We start from the raw sequence: 17,612 nt of genomic DNA, 5'->3' as shown, positions 1-17,612 counted from the left end.
AGTTATGCTCAAGATCAAAGAGCTGAACTTGTTTTTGTAAGATAGAATGCAATTGTTTCCTTTTCTCTTCTTTTTGGAAAATGAATTCGAAAATTAGTTTCTCATAGTGTTACCAAGGAATCGTACTTATAGCCATCAGCTTTTGCTCCATAATCCATAACGTTGAATTCATTTTGAGACGCGTTGGCAACAATACTTTGTAGGAGTAATGTTATATATACTCTCACTTTTTTACACCTATTTTTTCAAAACTATAGTTGACTTTTAAAATTACTATTAGATTAAAATCCAATAAAAATTCATCTCATATCCAATGGTGATTTTAAAAGTCACCTATGAATCTGGAGTGTAGAAAAGTGGGAGTAGTCTCGGTACTAAAAGCAGGCATATAGCAAATAATTCCTGCGTAGACGACAAGTATAAACTAAGTACCAAAATGTATGAAACCGTATTGTATGTGGATTTTTTTTGTCCAGTACAAAAATATTTGGAATATATGTATAGTGCCACAGGAATTGTAAAATGTTCAATGCATTAGTTAGTGTTGAATGCTATTTTATAATTGAAATACAATAACCTTCCATCAACAGGATCATGACATTGCGCTCCATTTCAAGTTCATATGCCTCACTAAGTAGTTACCATAAATGCTCGACAATGTCTAATTGGAGTTGAGAATGAGTTTCCCTATTTGTAGTACAGCGATGCCGTTGAAGGAACTCACTAAATTTACTTGTAGGCCCGTGTGACATCAGTTCACGTGAGCTTTCATTTAGTTGTTTATATTCAAAGCCTTCTACTCCATTGTGAGTACCCTCATCTTCAACGATCATGTTATGTTATGTAGAATTACACATGCCATCATATTGTCTTTGAATATTTCAAGGTGTAAAAGCGCGAGATCCACCAACAGGAGAACTCACAGGCAAGGAAGAAGCAGCATCCTTCAGTCATTTGCATATCGTGCTTAAAGCACTCTAAAGGCAGGCTTCACATCCTTGCTTACTTGTGGGCTATAACAAAGGTTTTTTCTCTTATTTCCTTGTAGAGATTAGAAATGTTGTGTAACATGTATACTGCATAATTGAGTGACAATCAATTTATCTAATTACCGATTGACCACACCTTGGAAATTTTTCAATATTTTCTTTTAAAACAGGGTATTAAGATTTAAGTGTAAAAATTATGAACACAATTTCAACCATGTTCTTATGTTTCACAAAAGGTGTTAAAATTTTCTAAGAACTGAACGATCAATGCCACCATTGATCCTTCGATGAAAACTCTAGGGCCACGAATATCCGACTCAAGGAAGGAATGTTCGATGAAAGTTATTTGCAATTTCAAATATGAAATCTAAGCCCTTTTTTTTTTTTTTTTTCTAAGCTAAATCTATGCCCTTTTGTTCATGCATCATGCGATTATAAAGGCATCCTTATGCCCCTTAACGCTATTTCATCGCCCTAGCCTTTGAAGTAGGAGACAGAGAAGACCTTTCTTTGAAGATCCTTTGTTCCTTAAAGCTTGAAGAGATCTACGTTGGGGTAATTAATGACCTTAACTCAACTTCCAATGTTTCACTTCCAAGCATGCATTCACTGTTTAAAGTCTTATCTAAAGCAAGCTTAGCTATTATTCAATAATATGTGGTAAATCGATTTTGAGAGAATTGTTTATTACATGAACTTTAAAACCATAGAATTCCATTTTGAGTCAAAACAGTAACCCATATTGCAGTATTTCAAACATCCTTCATGATTGATTATGAAATGGGTTTTTGACTATGAGCATAAAAAGTTATCAATCGTAACATTTTAACAATAATGTAAGGATTTATGTTTGCTTTGAATATATATTTATGATAGATAATGAGTATTGGGACTTCTGTGTTAATTGGGAATAGTTAGATATAAGTTTTGGATGTTGTCACAATGCTTGAAGCACCGAACATTTGATGGTCACAATAAGTGGTAAATAGGATTCTTTAATATAAGTGGCGTCAAATAAGCGTCGATATAGAGCTTATTTTCTATAGTGTAAATAATTGATGTTAAGAGCCTTACTTTTTCGTTAAAATAAGTATACCTTCTTATGATGACTGTATTTTGAAGAATCGGACAATATATAGTGGATCATCGTGTATGGATGGCAGGCACCGGTACGACATATACATGTTATTCTATGGTCCAGTTTAGTTAAACCTCGCCTTAGTATAAATGGTTTATAGTGTAACAAGCATAGTCATGTTTGATTAGTGGTTATTACAAATGGATGTCATTAGTGGTGTAGATCACCTAAGGTCGAACCTAGTCAGGTCGCTTTTGATAGACGATATGTGGCAACGTCGAAGCACCAATGTTGTACTTCAAATCCCTCGGGATAGTGTCAATTCCCTACTGAGAATTGGTTAAAATCTCAAGTAGATTTTATGGAGAATATATATATATAATTGACATACTTTATGCATTAAATGTGAATTGTCCCTGAAATTACGGTTACACTACTTCAACGTGAATCCATTTTTGTATTAGCGTAATAGCATAGATATATAACATCTGTAATTTTGATAAAAGCCCTCGACATTCTCAATTTTCCAAAAGTCCATCGCAAAATAAATTCTATGATGATGTACTTACTAAGTCATAGACTTACATAATTGCTTTTCCATTGTAAAACACCTTAGTGTTTTGCAAGTTAGCAGGTTGGGTGCACGGTTAGGCTGACTTTTGTTCGAATGAAAATGCCAAGTGAATGATGCAATTAGTCAAGTTTGAGTAGAATATAACTAAACAACTCCAAAATAACACATTAATATTCTTCGGGTCGATCATGCCCACAACCATAATTCAAACACAAAATCAAGTAAAATTATCTCTACATCTATATTTTTGTAACTTGAGAGCGTCATAAATAAAACGAGCAATAAAACTAGGAGTTGTTATCCATACAATCTAGCCATTGAAGAAGATCATGTTCACGAACCTACAATGCCATCTTATAACCCTGAAACCTCCAATACAAAATTCAAGAAGTGAGACAAGATTGGTGTACATAAATTAGATAACATGGGGAATGGGAAACAAGTTGTAATGTGGAGCTAGCGGATAAAAATAAAAGGAAAAAATTACAATTCACACTCCCAAATTAACATCTCTTTTATGAAGACATCTTCGAACATCAATTTCTGATATTTTCCCATTCAAAACTACCATTTGTTGTTATTTACATCATATTTTAGATTGTAATATTAAATGGATGGAAAGTTTAGCACAAGGGCAAAATTTTAACTTGAAAAGCTTAAATTATCCATTTCTAAAAAAGGTGATAGAGAAGTAATTTAAGTCAAATCACATGTGCAACTTTTCATCCACATTAATATAAAAATACAACGGAATATGTAAATTACCATGAAATGGTAATATGAAGGAGCTAAATATCATAAAAAAGTATTTTAAATCAAAGCCTCCATTTAAAAAGTATTTAGAAAGAATTATTGGTTCAAAAGAAATGTCGCATACAGATGCTATTTATTGGGATTAGGTCTTGAATAACTTGAGACCCTTACAATTAATACAAACTTCTTTTTCAAAAATAGAATAGCTTTTGAAAATATGAAAATATTTCACTAAATTTTTTTTTTTTTCAATTAATGTCTTTGGCTAGTTGCATAAGGTTTTACACTTCTACAAGATGTTTTTACGGAAGTAATACGTGACTCTTGCCAAAAGTCAACTATATTAAAAAACTTATATAAAAGAGCAAGTGAAGAGATAATAAGATATTATCATCCAAGCTCTACAAAATTAAATAAAATATAAAAGAAAAGGTATAATCAAAATATTCCCTACATATTAGATCAAAGCCTTCATTTAAATAGTATTTCATTTTTTTAAAAAAAAAATTAAAAAAAAAAAAACTAGCAAATATGTACTATTGGAGTGCCTAGAGGGTAAATCATCATACAATTCATTTATACTACTATGTTTATTTCGACGTCAAATGTTTTCCGTCGAAAAATATTTTCAGTAAAAAACAGTTTTCTAAAAAATAATTTCTTGAAAAACATTTTACGGTGTTAATTTGACGCATACGGAAAAATTATAATTATATATAAAAAATATTTTCATTCAATCATATTAAACTATAAATTTTGAAAATGTCCCAACCAGGTCTTGGAGATGTCCTAACCGAGTCCCATCGGGACCAGCTCGGGACCCCACCTAGGACCCGACCCGAGACACCGCCCGAAACCCAACCAGGACATGTCCGAGACCCCATCAAGACACACCTAGGACCTGTCCGAGATATCTCGGGTGGGTCCCGACAGGATCATGGTCAAGATATCTTGGGTGGGTCCTGCGCGGATCCTAGTTGAGAATCGATCAAGTCCAGATCACGTCTCGGACAAGTCCTGGGGTCTTGGACAGGTTGGACAGGTCTCGGGCGAGTCCCACTTGATTTCCGGGGGGGTCCTGACAGGGTCTTGGCGGGGTCCTATATGAGTTCGGCAGGGTCTCGAACAAGTCCCTCTCGGCTCCCAAACAGGTCCTGGTCGAGTCTTGGGCGGGTTTCTGCATGGTCTCCCAGTCAGATTTCGGACGAGTCCCGGTCGGGTCCCAATGGGATTCTGGTCTGGTCCCAGTGGGATTCTCGTTGGATCTCGGTCAATTCCTAGGCGGGTCCCTGGTAGGTCCCGATCAAGTCATGGGCAAGTCCCGATCAGGTCCTGAGCGATTTTTCCTCTATGTCTATCGATTTGAAAATGAGATATTTAAACTCTGAAAATGGTTTATGGTTTTCAAAAATAGAAACCATTTTTCGAGAATTAAAGGAGAATTATTTGTCAAACATAAAATATTTTTCGTTGACTATTATTTTATGTCACACCAAACACCGAAAAATAGAAAAATCATTTTTCAGAAATCATTTTATGTCGAAACAAACGGATGATTGTGTTTTACGCATAATATGTTATGGTCTTCATTAATCTAGGCCTTTCTCTATTTTTCCCTTTTTCTTTTTTTTTTATCCGATGCTTAAAAGGTGCAATTGCAATATATTCACCCCATCCATAGATATCTTAAATAAATTATATATATAAAACCTAAAACCCACGTCTAAATTATGGGAAGTCAGATTCCATGCCAATGTACCTTACCTATATTTGAAGTTAGATTCCTCGCCACTGTACCTATCTTTGAAAATTTGGGTATATTTTTTTAGAGTTTGGTGAGATTGGAGACCTGAACTTAAAAAATAAAAATTAAAGGATGCTTCTCTCATGTATATATAACTCGTAATCATAACATGACCAAGTCATGAACGTTAACAGAGAGACTCACATTTTAAAGAAATCATTAAAACGGCATAAATATGATAATTTTTTTAAAAAGAAAATAATATTTATGCCCCATCTTTTATAACTAATTGGAACCTTCCATTTCAAATGAAATGAAAATAGAGAGATTCGTTTCCCAAAATTGTAGGTTTTGGCTTTGCTTTAATTGGATTGGTAATTATAAATTAATTTGGATTGAATTTGGAAGATACACAATGATATCTCCTTTATTATTATTTTTTTTTAAGAAAAAAATAAAAGCATTCACAAAGGCTCGTTTGCTAATGATTTTTATGACTAATTATTTATTTATTCATTTATTTTAGAAATAAGTAAAAGTATTAACAAACTAGTCAACACATAAAACACTCTCAAAACATTTAAAATTACTTTCACATTATAACCAGAAAAGCAAAATCCACCTTCTATAAAGTATAAGCAACGAGCCTGTAGTTTCAAAAGATAAGGGGACTCTCTCATCGTTATCACAACACTTCAACACCCAACAATCATTCAAGATTGGCATATTGAAAAACTTATAGTAGATTCCTTAGTTCTTCTCCCTCCCTCTCCTAAATGGGAAGCTAAGAAGATAAACAGAAGTGTTGACTTTTGCGTCCATCATGTGGAATATTGGGCCGCTTCAATAGTTCATTCGACTTGCATTCTCACTTTCTTCCTTCCTCTCCTCCCCCAGCTACTTGTAGTGGTTTAACATCACCTTTTGTTTTCTTTCCCCCTTAAGGGTTGTTTTATTCTCTTGTTTCTAATGCTATGTTTGTTAGAGAAAAGAAAAAAAAAGATACATTTCTTTTTCTTTAACATGAAATTCATAAGGATGTTCATGGTTAAAAATCACTGGTGGTCCATGGTGGTTATGTATTCTGAAGTGTGAACACTATTAATTAATTTGGCATATTAAGATTAAAATAATAATAAACAAAAAACACTGGATAAATTTGTCCATTGTGGTTCTGTGTTCTGAAGTGTGAACACTATTAATTAATTTCTCATATTAAGATTAAAATAATAAAAAAAAAATACTGGATAATTTGTCCATTGTGGTTGTGTATTCTGACGTGTGAACAGAATCTTAACTGATTAATTTAGCATATTAATCAAGATTAAAAAAAGAAAAAAACCACCATATGCATTTACAGCTTGCAAATATTAATCCATTAATTTATTAATTAATCCATTAAAGAAATCGCTTTTCGAATTGTACCTCGTATCCTTAAAACCCATTAAATCAACTCTCTGACATTTCCACTTTGTATTAATTTGGAAGTGGAAACAGATTCCTACTAGTGCGCCGTTTGGATGATCATTGGTAAATCTGTTAAAAGTTTCATTTACATTGATTTATGATTCTCGGAATTTGTCTTAGAGAAATGGAAGTAGATGGTTGGCTAACCAAAGCACGTGAAATTTAGCAAACTCTTTTAAGTGGTTAGAAGAAGAATGGTGAATCTCTAAGTAAGCAGCCTTGCTCCATCTGTCTTAAGTATAAAAGGCTCCACAACTTTGAGTACGTTTAAGGAAACCATTCTTTTCAATATCTTATAAAGTTTAAATATTTAAAGTCTACTGCCTTCAACGTTTGGGGAATAAGAAAATAATCTCCATAAGAAATAATTTCCATAGCTTTCCTCCCAAGAAATTGCCAAAGTCTCTCTCTCTCTCTCTCTCTCTCTCCCCAATGGGGGCAGTGGGTGGACGAATAAGTGTCAATATCGAGTCCATTTTTGTATTAATCTAGAGTCACAACTGCCCGAATACCGAGTGAGCAGCTTTATTGACATTCCGATTTCCTGTTATTTGTTGTTAAAGAATAGGGAGCATGGATGGATAACAGAGGATTGTGAGAAGGATTGAAATCTACGTCAATTAGCTTTGTTAAATTGTTAATTATTGTGAGAGATCAGTTCATACGGGATTAAAGTGTGTAAGCAAGTAATTAGACCGTCCAAAATTTATTAAAAAAGTCATTAACTACATATCCATATTTTGTTTAATTTTTTGCAAATCTATGTTCGAATCTGTGGGACCAACATGTGATCCCCCATGTTCAATGGTGGATTTGCTAATCTCTTGTAGGGAGATGGATAAAAGTTGGAAACTAACATTTCTCAAATTTATTTAGACAATTGGGTCTCACATCTACTCTCTCACATAGCTGTCCAAATTACTAAGAATATAAGGAGTTAATTGTTGTTGATCCCCATCTGAGAGAGATAAACTCTTTTGCCTGAATATGATGTTGAAAGATTTTCAAAATTAATACTTATAGATAGTATTTTGTGTTTTGGAAATATTTTAAAATTGAAGGTTTTAAAAAACGTTGAATGAAGAGACTGTTACATTGAAAAGAGATAAAGTGTAGTTGGCATTATAAGGTCAAATAAACTTTAAGTTATAAAAAATGCTTGGGTGTATACTCTAGTACGATGCAAAGCACCAGACGCACATGCATATGCACGTGGCATTGGCTATAGCCTGTTACTGGCGCACTTGGCCACTTATTTTTGGACGGTCAAGATCGTTCAATCTAGTAGTTGGATCATAATTAAGTGTCTGCTGGATTAGCAGTTTAAGAAATATTTGTTGTTACCCATTTGCATACAATTTCTGGTGGGGGCAAATAATTGTTTAAGGAAAATGACGTTGTAACACACTTTAAGAGCAATTTTGATTTCTGTCTTTTCATTATTTTTCATACATATAAGAGCCTTAACCAGAGATTACTATCATTGACATACTGGCTATTTCCAGCTCAAAGAAAACGGAGCATAGGTAAGAGTATCTCCAATAATTTAACCATTTTGCCTTTTTAGCCAAAATAACTAAAACCCTCTCTAATAGAATATGCCAAAAAAAAAAAAAAAAAACTCAAAGCTTAGGTAAGACTTAAGAGCATCTCCAATAACTTAACCATTTTGCCTTTTTCAGCTAAAATAACTAAAAAAAATTTCCAAAAAACCCCTTTCTATTAGATTATGCAACCAAAGCTAAAAAATAAAATAAAATAAAAAATAAATAAAATAAAATAAAAGTCTACTTTTTATGAAGAGGGATCCGATAATAGGAAATCCCTACGTCATTGATGTGTACATTGTGTATTCTCTCAATTTCAAACAAAATAAATAACATGTATTTCAATGTCAAAATTTAAAGTTAATATATTTAATTAAGGGTGAAAAGTCAGTTACGTATGGTTAGAGGTTATTGGTTAAAACCGTTAACCGTAACCGCCTAGGAGGTTAACCGGCTGTTAGCGGTAAGTAACTCTAATAACCACTAACCCATTTTTAAAAGAAAAATATATATAATTTTTATTTATTTTTAAATAAAACCAAAATGTTGTCGTTTCTATGGTAATACGATAATATCATACTTAATACGACATTGTTTTTAGATTTTTATATATTTTTATATATATTTAAAATTTTAAACACAAAAACAACATTATTTTATAGATATATATATATATGAAACCATTATAAATTTTGAGAATAAAATTGATCATATATATACTAATTCACACTTGACTTCGCTAAGCTCTTAATTTGAGGGAAGGAAGGCGTGCTATTTTTATGTTATCCCTTGTGCTTTGGTTTCTGTAATCCTAGGTTTCTACTGGGAAATCGTGCTATTTTTTAATGTTATCCCAGTGCTAACGTTTTGGTCATCCTAGGTTTCTACTGGTATTTAAGGAAACACCATTATCTCCTTTAATATGTAGAATCTTGATCACGTGGGTTTGGCCAATCACAGGCTCGGTTCGTACATATGACACCTCATCCGATATATTAAATTCAAATTGATGCATAGGGTGGTCCTTAACCACATCATGCAATAATTAGTTTTAGAAAAATATTATTAGTTATTTAAATAGATTCCTAAACGGGGCTCCCACTATTAACACACTTTTTAAAACAAATTATAAACTTTTTTTCTTAAAACACAAAAGGCATTTAAAAAATAAAATAAAACAAAAAACAGTTCTTAAAAAATAATTATAATGCATGTTTGGTGACCCAACACTAGCCCTAGAAACTTTCATCAACTCTATTGTGGTTGTCATGAACTTCTGGTGACCTCATATGATGGCTACTAGATATGTCCGTAGACTTCGTGGTAGTCGCTAGGAACTTCTGTTGACCCAATGGCGGCTGCCATGAACTTTTAATGGCCTCACAATGACCTCAAGTTTAATTAATCGGTAATTAACCAATGTGCTGCTATTATTCTTTTTTTGTGAAAATATCCTCCAATCCATTTAAATTAATGTCAACTGTTTATAAACATTTAAAAGGCACATTAAATTTAATTTAAGTTAATAAATTGTTATTAATGAGTTAAGAAATTAATGTGTCTTTTAAATGTTTATAGACACTTGGCACTATTTTAAATAGGTTAGAGAATATTTCCTTGAGACTGGTTTAAAAGAAATTTTTGTTTATATATATATAACCAAAAAACCAACAAGTACGTCACCCTTACCATTATAAATGAGAGCATATAATAAGTCACCAAAGATTAAGTCTCAATATAAGATAATCATAAATATAAGTCTTACATCTTTGGTTAATTAAATCATACTTAGCTTTTCAAAAAAAAAAAAAAAAAAGGGTAAAGTCTACATACCCCCCCTCAAACTACCACTCAATTGACAATGTCCCCCCCAAACTTTCAATTGTGACAATGTTCCCTCTAAACTACCAAAACATTGTCAATGTCCCTCCAAGACTAACAATAAGACAAAAATGCCCCTGTAGATTTCTCAATAAGACAAAAATACCCCTATTTTTTTAAAAAACAAAAAATTTTAATTTAAAAAAACAATTTTTTTAAACAAAAATTTTTATTTTTTTAAAAAACAAAAAAAAAATCATTTTATGAAGCAAAAATTTTATTTTTTTAAACGTAAATTTTTTATTTAAATAAAATTATAAAACAAAAATAAAATAAAAAAACGAAAATTTTCAATTTTTATTTAAAAAAAAATCAAATTTTTTTTTTTAATTTTTTTCTTATAAAATTGATTTTTAAAAAGAAAAAATTGGCCAAGTTTGGATTTTTTATTTTTTTTTTGTTAGTTTTAGGTTTTTTCTAGAAGTTTTAGTTTTAGTTTTTTTTTTTTTTAAAAAAAAAAAAAATTTACTAAGGGTAATTTCGTCATTGGGAGGAACATTGACAATTTTTAGTAGTTTGGGCCTTTGGGGGGGACATTGTCACAATTGAAAGTTTGGGGGGAACATTGTCAATTTAGTGGTAGTTTGAGGGGGTTATGTGGACTTTTCCAAAAAAAAAATAAATCATACTTACCTTTTCAAAAAAATAAAAATTAAATCATACTTAGCTTTTCAAAAATTAATTCATCATTTAAAGTTTCTTTAGTCTCTTGTTTGAGGTCTAAATCAACAATTGAACTAGAATTTATCTGGACTAAAAAAGATTCAGAATTAATAAAACAAATCAAAAATGATTTAGAATACCCTAAAAAAAAACACCTAATAATTAAACACGACTTTAATAATCAACGGAAAATACGAGTTTATGGAAAAATTTGTAATTCAAGAATATTCTTTATTAAAGAAAACTAGTGCCATAAAAATACTGAAAACTCTAAAATAGACAAAGATTATTTAAATAATAAAATGTATTAATAAATAGCCAAAATTACAAAAAAAAAAAAAAAAATGGGTAGACTGATTGATCACTACCCGAAGGGTGATGGGTAGTAATCGATTGATGCCTTATGCATAGTCACCGATTGATTGGTCCAAACAATGATCAATCGGTGTCAACCTAGCATGCAAAAATAATGAGGAATCCACAGCATCAAGAGATATAATCTGAAGCCCTAGCCTCTTTTTCATGTTTGTTGAGTTTACATTTCGATTAAATGTTGTCTAGCATATTAAAAATGTAGATCAAATTAGGAAATGAGTATTTTATGGAGAAATGTGGTGCTTTTTGTACCATACGAAATTTCATGACTAGATAATTTGTGATTAGGTCTAGAACAATGTTATATCACACACAAAACATATTTTGTGGGTTAATGTTTCTTAAGCACATAAATGGGTAGAAAAGGTGATGACTTTATGGGTTTTGTGTTAAAGCGAGGATGTTTAAAGTGCCTTTAGGACCTTAGGACACACTAGGAACAAGTGGATTTTGTTAAACTTATAAACTTGGACTAGAAAATGACCCAAAATGGACTATGTGTAGTCACTCATCGATTAGTGTTCTTGGTTGATCGTTGCTGATAACCAATAGATCAATCCCTTGTAGTGATCAATTCATCATACCAGAAAATGGGATTAAGGTTTTCAAGTGAAACTAGGGTTTGTGGTTTAGAAGATTGACTAAAAATCGAGTATGAAATGTGCTTGACTTTTCAGACTGTCCAAACTTGGATATTAGCGTACGGGGTAAATAATCTCCTATAAGAATGCCAAAACAACTTATTAGTTGATCATGAATATTTTCAAGCATATAAATTGTGCATTTTTGACATACATGATTTCTCAGGAACATATGTCATGAGCCCTAATATTTTTAGAAAATATTGATTTAAAATGTGTGTATTCACTATGTTTTTCATAACATAAGTTAATTATGTTCATATAATTGAAAATAACTCTTACATAATTTTTCTAGCATATTAATGTCATTATGAGACCCACGTAACCCAAACAATACGTGTCATATCCAATGATCATATAATGCAATTGTTTCCAAAATAATAGTTGGTTGACACTTATGACCAAAATACATACATTTCCATGCCGTTCAGCGGTTCTTCCATCTTTAATGCATGCAATCAATGCACACCAACATCCATTGAAAACCATGACTTTTGCAAATTGCTAGCAATCTCCCAATTTCGTGGTTTGTTAATTGGTGTCTTCAAGTACTCATCGGAGAAAATAGAAACCACCCTTTAACAAATAGTTTTGGACACTTCATTTCGATGGTTTCTACAATCCTTAGATATTCGTTCACAAAATCACCCAATTACTCGATATGCAAGCATAAACAAAATGTTCCAACATTATTGTTGGAAATAGGATTGCAAAAGTTTTTGCAGTGGAAAAAATAAAATTCCCAACCCAAGATCCACTTTAATAAGAACATATAAAGAACAATTGCTATTTAAAAATTAAACTTACAAAATAGATAACACTTACATGAAGAACAACGACCATTCCTAGCTTTGGTAAAAAAAATATTCTAATTCTTCTTCCTCCAAGAATAGAACTGATCTCAGGAATAATGAGACCTCTAAATCTTTTCACCAATCACTGGCAATAACCAAGAGAGTGCGGATCTTACACTTGGCTTTTCCAAATCTTAAACTTTTTTTTTTTAAAAAAAAAGAAAAAAATTATGTTCCGTTTGTTTCGCCATAAAATAATTTTCAGAAAATGTTTTCCATATTTTAGGGTGTTTAGTGCGACGTAAAATAATAGTCAACAGAAAATATTTTCTCTTTGATCGAAAATTTTTCTTTAATTTTCGGAAAATTGTTTACATTTTTGAAAACTGTAAACCATTTTTCGAGTTTGAGCATCTCATTCTAAAATCGATAGACCCTGCCAAGACCCGCCTAGGATTTGATCGGGACCCGACCGGACGTGCCTGGGACCTCGCTGGAACTCGCCCAGGACCTACCCAAAACTCGCCCTGGACTTGACCAAGACCCACTCGAGACTCAATAGGACTTGCCCAAGACTCGCCCAGGACCCCGCTGGGACCTACCCGAGACTCGCCCGGGACTTGACCGGTACCCTATCGGGACTTGATTAGGACCTGCCTCGGACTCTATCGGGCCTCGCCGGGGCTCGCCTAGGATCTTGCCGGGACTCGCCCGAGACCTATCCAAGACCCTGATCGGACTTGATCGAGACCTCGACGTGACCTGACGTTGAAAAATATTTTTAGCGGAAAACATTTTCCTGGAAAATGATTTTTTAGAACACTAGCAGCAGATGCCCTATATGTCATTCCCTTCCTTTTATTTATGAAAAATTTCAAAAAAAAAAACCACAAAAACTTACTCACATTAGATTTCCTACATTCAACCAACCCTCAAGGGTTGCTACAGTATTTCTCAAAGTGTATAGAAGCAAAAGTGGTTCCCTATACATTATACATTATTTTAATATAAACATTTCTCTTTTCTCTCTCATCTTTAATCTTTTTGTCTTTAATTGGGGATTGTGTTGAAATTTTGTAAAAAAAGTGATGGTAGGTAAGGAACGTGTATTTTGTAAAGAAATAATATTTTAATGGTATAAGAAAAGGTAAGGGAAGTTATTGTGAAATGTATTTTCATACGGAAGCAAAAAGTAGTTTTGTACCCTAAACGTAGGAAAAATCGAAGAGAAGCTGCTGCTAGTGCTCTTAGAAAATATTTTTCGGTATTTGGCATGCACGGAAAATCAGGCGGGTCTAAAAACATTTTTCAGGATTTGGCGTGTACGAAAAATCATATTAAATTCTAAATTACGAAAGTGTCCAAGTCGGGTTCCGGGCAAGTCGCAGTGGGGGCCCTGCGGGACTCGGTTAGGATACCTCTAAGAGTTAATTGGTTAGGACATTTTCGTAATTTTGTGTGTATATATATAACAAAACAGAAGCATTGATACCAAGTCGAGTCAATGGCTTGACTGCAACTTGAACTGAACCAATATACAAAAATCTGTAACCTTCAGCAAGAGAATTATTAACAAACTTTTTGTTAAATAAGGTAATAGTTTGATTATTACCCGATAAAACAAATGTTTGTTCAACAGTTTTAGCAGAATATTCAGACTTAAAAGAAGATTTAAACCAAGAAGTAGTGTAAACATCCTTAGCGTCAAGCTTAGGGATGTTCCATTTATCAAATCTGAAATCATTATCACTTTTAACAGATAATTGTTCAAAATTAACCACGTCAGGTGGTAAACTAGAATTAGAGCTAACAGAAGAATTAGATCTCCACATTATGACAGACAAACTACACACAAAATCACTCACTGGATTTTTCAAGAAATCATTTTCCAGGAAAATATTTTCTGTTGAAAATATTTTTCGAGAGAAAGCATTTTACGTTGAAACAAACGGAGCCTTAATTCAAGAACTATTAGTTCTCAGAGTTTCTGAAGAATTAATTTGAAGGGACCTTAATTAGTGAATTGAGAGCTTATGATCTTCTCTATTTATAGGCTTCACTACAAGAAATTTGGTCATTAGCAACCAAATTATTAGCGGCGACCCAAAAGTTGCCGCTAATGAGGGGTCATTAGCGGCGACTTTTAAAAGTTGCCGCTAATCGCCTCTCATTAGCGGCGACATTGAAGTCGCCGCTACTAGCGGACGCTAAATACCATTATATTTGATATTCAGCAACAACATCAATAGCGGCAACAATTGTTGCCGCTATTTACTACTCATTAGTGGCAACATCCTAATGTTGCCGCTATTAGGTATACAATAGCGGCAACAAATGTTGCCGCTATTTAAACACAATTAGCGGCATCGGCCAATTGCCGCTATTATGTTGGAAGTCGCCGCTATTTATGGGTCAATAGCGGCAACTTTCAAAGTTGCCGCTAATGGACCTGAGCTAAAAAAATAATAAACAATAGGCCTTAACAGCGGCAACATATAGTTGCCGCTATTGGCCCCCCAATAGCGGCCACTTTAAAAGTTGCCGCTATTAAGTGCCTAATAGCGGCAACTTTAAAAGTCGCCGCTAATGGACTTGAGATAAAAAAATAATAAACAATAGGCCTTATTAGCGGCAACTTTAAAAGTTGCCGCTAATGGACCTGAGCAAAAAAAAAAAAAAAGGCCTTATTAGCGGCAACGTATGGTTGCCGCTATTAACCCCCCAATAGCGGCAACTGTAAAAGTTGCCGCTATTAAGTGCCTAATAGCAACAACTTTAAATGTTGCCGCTAATGGACTTGAGCTAAAAAAATAATAAACAATATGCCTTATTAGCGGCAACTATATGTTGCCGCTATTGACCCCCCAATAGCGGCGACTTTAAAAAGTCGCCGCTATTAGGCACTTAATAGCGGCAACTATAGACCCTTGAAAAAAAAAAAATTTTAAAAAAATAAATAAATATTGGGGTGATGCTATTTACCCTACATATATAATAGGAAAAAAATTATTTCTCAAAAATTCACCTTCGATAATATGTCATTATTTCTTTTATATTAATTGTTGGTGAATTTTTTCTATTTTTCTATTCTTATTTTATATACAAAAAATAAATATTTATTTTTTTCTTTTAAATAAAACAAATTTTCCTATTAAATTAAAACACTTAGAAAAATTAATTTTTTTAATAATATTATTGAAGTTTTCTATGTCTTATTCCTATTTAAATGTTTGATTGATCGTGATAGGATCAAATATTCGATCAAAAATCCAATCGATCCTAGTGAATTTGTTTGATTGATTGTGATAGGATCAAATGTTCGATCAAACATTCGATCAAACATCCGATCAATCCTAATGAATTAGTTCGATTGAATGTGATAGGATCAAACATCCGATCGATCCTAATGAATTAGTTTGATTGATCATGATAGATTAAACATCCGATCGATCCTAGTGAATTAGTTTGATTGATCGAGATAGGATCAATGATCGATCGAACATCCGATCGATCCTACTGAATTAATTCGATTGATCGTGATAGGATCAAATGATCGATAAAACATCCGATCGATCCTACTAAATTAATTTGATTGATCGTGATAGGATCAAGTGATCGATCAAATATTCTATCGATCCTAATGAATTAGTTTGATTGAGATCGATCTTAATGAATCAGTTCGATTGAACGTGATAGGATCAAATGATCGATTAAACATCCGATCGATCCTAATGAATTAGTTCGATTGATCATGATAGATTAAACATCCGATCGATCCTAGTGAATTAGTTCGATTGATCGAGATAGGATCAAATGATTGATAACTTGATCCGATGGATCCTACTGAATTAATTTGATTGATCGTGATAGGATCAAATGATTGATCAAACATCCGATCGATCCTACTGAATTAATTTGATTGATCGTGATAGGATCAAGTGATCGATTAAACATTCGATCGATCCTAATGAATTAGTTCGATTGAGATCGATCTTAATGAATTAGTTCGATTGATCGTGATAGGATCAAATGATTGATCAAACATCTGATCGATCTTAATGAATTAGTTCGATTGATTGTAATAGGATCAAATGATCAATCAAATGTTGAATCGAAAATTCGATCGATCAAACATCCAATCGAGCCTAGTGAGTTAGTTCGATTGATCGTGATAAGATCAAACATCTCATCGAAAATCCAATCGATCCTAGTGAATTAGTACGATTGATCGTAATAGAATCAATTGATCGATCAAACATCCAATTGATCTTAGTAAATTAGTTATATTGATCATGATAAGATCAATTGATTGATCAAACTGGATACAATTGAAAGTTCAATCGAATATTCAATTGAACTATAAGCTTTTTATATTATCTTAGTGCATTAGTTATATTAATATTATATTATCTTTGGATTTTGTATTGATCTTATAATTAATTATAAGATAAATATCAACTTAATGATCTTTATCATAAAGATTTATTAAATGGAAATTATTAGTTAATATTATAATAATAAAAAAACAAATTACAAGAGAAAATAAATAAAAACAAAAATAAATAAAATAAATAAAAATTAAAAAATTGTAAGTATAATATATATTTTTTTTTTAAAAAAAAATTACCCTCAATAGCGGCAACTCTGGGGTCGCCGCTATTTGAGGCAGTGCGAAAAATAAAGCGCCATCCGGTGGCGGGGTTTCTGAAATTTTCGGACAAAAAATTTCATAAACCGCGTCTTTTTTCCCCAAACATTCAAAACACCAAAATCCCTAACACCCCTCTCACTCACCTCCCTCATCACTCTCACTCTCGATCTCTCTCCCGCTGCTCTCCCTCCCTCCCATGATGGATCCGATGGCTTTCAAGCCTGAAAACGCTGCGTTTGGAGCTCTGGTTTTCGAGTGAGCTTTGTGAGTGGAGTTCGTAAAGATAGAGAGGTAAGAGTGTGAAAAAGTTTGCGTCTTGTGTTTGTTTGGTTTCTAAGAAATCAAACAAACACAAGACGATTTCAGTTGTTTAGAAATGATGTCCTCCTATTTCAGTTGTGCATTTATATATTACTATTTTCACTCGTTTGTTAGGTGTTATGTTTCATAATTTA

The sequence above is a fragment of the Corylus avellana genome, chromosome ca4, assembly GCF_901000735.1.
Source record: "Corylus avellana chromosome ca4, CavTom2PMs-1.0".
Lineage (NCBI taxonomy): Eukaryota > Viridiplantae > Streptophyta > Magnoliopsida > Fagales > Betulaceae > Corylus > Corylus avellana.
The sequence above is the reverse complement of the archived record's forward strand: the minus strand, read 5'-3'. Positions refer to the sequence as shown.